This window comes from Salminus brasiliensis, chromosome 22 (genome assembly GCF_030463535.1).
Source record: "Salminus brasiliensis chromosome 22, fSalBra1.hap2, whole genome shotgun sequence".
Lineage (NCBI taxonomy): Eukaryota > Metazoa > Chordata > Actinopteri > Characiformes > Bryconidae > Salminus > Salminus brasiliensis.
Window position 1 is genome coordinate 1,804,809 of NC_132899.1, and position 4,184 is coordinate 1,808,992.

Consider the following 4,184-nt stretch of genomic DNA (forward strand, 5'->3'; position numbering starts at 1 on the left):
CCCAGGTGCTTGTTCAGTCTCTCGTCACTTCCAGACTTGACTACTGCAACTCTCTCCTGGCTGGTCTCCCTCTGCGCACCATCAGGCCCCTGCAACTCATCCAGAATGCAGCGGCACGGGTCGTCTTCAATGTTCCTAAATTCAGCCATGTCTCTCCACTGCTGCGTTCTCTCCACTGGCTTCCTGTAGCTGCTGCCCGCATCAGATTTAAAACCCTGACACTGGCCTACAAAGCCAAGAACGGACCAGCCCCTCCGTATCTGATGGCAATGGTCAAAAGCCGGTCTGCACCAAGAGCCCTTCAAGCTTCAAGTACGGCTAGGCTCGACCCACCATCCCTCAAAATCCGCGGAAGACAAGCGTCCAGGCTTTTTTCTGTCCTGGCACCAAAGTGGTGGAACGAGCTGCCCCTGGGTGTCCGAACGGCCGAGTCGCTCGCTGTCTTCAAACGCAGACTGAAGACCCACCTCTTCAGAGAGTACTTGGACGAATAGTTCTATGGTCACCTTATTGTATTGTGTTTAGCAATGTCTAAGCTTAGAGGTATCTTTTGAATTATTAGTCTATTCTAACTAGCTAAGGTTTTTCTTGGGTAAATAGCAAAGCACTTTGTCGCTGGATAAGAGCGTCTGCTAAATGCCGTAAATGTAAAGGTAAATGAAGGTAGGGACTGGTGCAGGGATTCTTGAAGGTAGGGGCTGGTGCAGGAACTCCTGAAGGTAGGGACTGGTGCAGGGACTCCTGAAGGTAGGGACTGGTGCAGGGACTCCTGAAGGTAGGGACTGGTGCAGGGATTCATGAAGGTAGGGACTAGTGCAGGGATTCTTGAAGGTAGGGACTGGTGCAGGGATTCTTGAAGGTAGGGGCTGGTGCAGGAACTCCTGAAGGTAGGGACTGGTGCAGGGACTCCTGAAGGTAGGGACTGGTGCAGGGATTCATGAAGGTAGGGACTAGTGCAGGGATTCTTGAAGGTAGGGACTGGTGCAGGGATTCTTGAAGGTAGGGGCTGGTGCAGGGACCCCTGAATGTAGGGACTGGTGCAGGGTCTCCTAAAGGTAGTGACTGTTACAGGGTGTCCTAAAGGTAGGGGCTGTTACAGGGTGTCCTAAAGGTAGGGACTGTCACAGGGTGTCCTAAAGGTAGGGACTGGTGCCGGGATTCTTGAAGGGAGGGACTGGTGCAGGGATTCTTGAAGGTAAGGACTGGTGCCAGGATTCTTGAAGGTAGGGACTGGTGCAGGGATTCTTGAAGGTAGGGACTGGTGCAGGGATTCTTGAAGGTAGGGACTGGTGCCAGGATTCTTGAAGGTAGGGACTGGTGCAGGGTATTCTGGAGGTAGGGACTGGTGCAGGGACTCCTGAAGGTAGGGACTGGAGCAGTGATTCCTGAAGGTAGGGACTGGTGCAGGGTCTCCTAAAGGTAGGGACTGGTGCAGAGTATTCTGGAGGTAGGGACTGGTGCCATGATTCTTGAAGGTAGGGACTGGTGCAGGGTATCCTGAAGGTAGGGGCTGGTGCGGACGGTATGTTCAGCGGTTCCTTTACTCTACAAAAGTTTGCCTGTGTTTGTAGGACTGAAGCCTGTTTTTCTGTTAATTGTGATTTTAAACGACTTGTCGTCCAGATTGTCTAAACTTCAGATTTTCCACACCAGGAAGGCAGCTTTGCTGTTGTTGTTCCTCAGTGTGTGTTTATGAATGGGTTAATAATGATCCAGGTATCAAAACAAAGATGATCGGATTATCTTATTTACACATTTGTTCACCTAGTCTGTCTCTAAATTTCCCATTTTTACTGTTTTATGGGTTAAATGGGTTAATAACAGTTCAGGTGTGGAAAACACTCAGATCATTCGATTATCTCCTTTTAAGCTTAAAATGAATGCCTTCATTTACCCAGAAACTCGCAAATACTCGCAAATCCACCAAAAACCCAGCTCCCCTACCCTGCTCTCAGAAGGTCAACCCAAAACTTCAGGATTTGTATGTATAAGGTTTGCCCTCTGCTGGTTAACTGAGAAACTGCACTTCATCTGTGCTCTCATTGTAAACATACGGACGTCCACTGACTGGCCACTTTATTAGAAACACCTACCTTGTCCTTCCAATCGCTGGTGTTTCTAATAAAGTGGCCAGTGAATGAGTGGACGCACAATAACTTAGGTGTTTCTAATAAAGTGGCCAGTAAGTGGAAGCACACGGTAGGTGTTTCCTATAAACTGGCCAGTGGGTGAAAGCGCAATGTAGGGGTTTCTAATAAAGTGGCCAGTGATTGGTAGCACAAGATAGGTGTTTCTAATAAAGTGGCCAGTGAGTGGAAGCACAATGTAGGTGTTTCTAATAAAGTGGCCAGTGAGTGGAAGTATAAGGCTTTAAGAGTGAGTGTCAGAAGCAGTTAGGTTTGATCTCCGTCATCTTGTTTGTGTGAGGCTGAAGGACACAGCGTTTCTGTGTTGATCGTTGTTTTCAGCTTCGGTGAGCGCAGTGTGAGGAACTGTCAGAGAGTTGTTTTAGAAGAGAAACCCACCGGGTGTTCAGTCCCCACGGCTCCTCACCACAGGAGCTCATCGTTAACGGATCGCATTCAGTTCCACCTTCAGGCCGACCTGGAAGGTGAGCAGAAATCATGCTTCTCTGAGTTTCTCTGGGGTAAAGTGAGGCTACTGAGATTCACTGCATGGCCAGGCTGCTGCAGATGTCTGTCTTTAGTGCTAGCGTGTCTGTGATCCTCTACAGGTGCATAAATGCATCAATCTGCAGGTGAAGATTCAGCTGTACTTACAATTAATTTGATTATTATGATGGATTAATGTAAATGATTGCAATTTTAGCGCGAAAGGAGAAGTTTATTGGGGAAAACTGTACAACTGAAAGGATGCTCTGGTACCCTGTTGGGCCGCCTCTAGCCTGAATACAAGATGAGGTACGGTTGGGCAGTGGAGGCGTACAGGTTCCGTATGCACCACCGTCTTGCACCACATTTGCCCATAGATGTTGCAGCTAGGCCTGTAGATCCTGCACACTCGTAGGTTGCTGAAGCTGACGTGCCAGCTGAACCCATAGATGCTTGATTGGTGATAAATCTAGTGACAGGGCAGGCCAGGAAAGTGTTGCAATCTGGCGGAGACATTCCTGAGAAACCCTTGAGCAATCTGGCGGAGACATTCCTGAGAAACCCTTAAGCAATCTGGCAAAGAGATTCCTGAGAAACCCTTGAGCAATCTGGCGGAGACATTCCTGAGAAACCCTGGAGTAATCTGGCGAAGAGATTACTGAGAAACCCTTGAGCAATCTGGCGAAGACATTCCTGAGAAACCCTTGAGCAAACTGGCGAAGAGATTACTGAGAAACCCTTGAGCAATCTGGCGAAGACAATCCTGAGAAACCCTTGAGCAAACTGGCGAAGAGATTCCTGAGAAACCCTTGAGCAATCTGGCAGAGACATTCCTGAGAAACCCTTGAGCAATCTGGCAAAGAGATTCCTGAGAAACCCTTGAGCAATCTGGCGGAGACATTCCTGAGAAACCCTCGAGCAATCTGGCGGAGACATTCCTGAGAAACCCTTGAGCAATCTGGCTGAGAGATTCCTGAGAAACCCTTGAGCAATCTGGTGGAGACATTCCTGAGAAACCCTTGTGCAATCTGGCGGAGACATTCCTGGAAAACCATTGAAACCCTTGCTGTGTGGGCGAGCATTATCCTGCTGAACAATGGCAGTTAAAGCCGTGCCATTGGAGGCGGCACTTGCAGGATGTCCTGCAAGTATCGCTAAACTATCACTACTGGGGGTGACCGACTGTTGTATGCGATGGCTCCCCGGCAAAGGCAGGATTGAAGCTCTCACCATGAGGCCTTCATACCCTCGAGCAATCTGGCGGACACATTCCTGAGAAACCCTTGAGCAATCTGGAGGAGACATTCCTGGAAACCGCCGAGCAATCTGGTGGAGACATTCCTGGAAACTGCCGAGCAATCTGGTGGAGACATTCCTGAGAAACCCTTGAGCAATCTGGCGGAGACATTCCTGAGAAACCCTTGAGCAATCTGGCGGAGACATTCCTGAGAAACCCTTGAGCAATCTGGCGGAGATATTCCTGGAAAACCCTTGAGCAATCCGGCGGAGACATTCCAGAGAAACCCCTGAGCAATCTGGCGGAGACATTCCTGGGAAACCCTCGAGCAATCT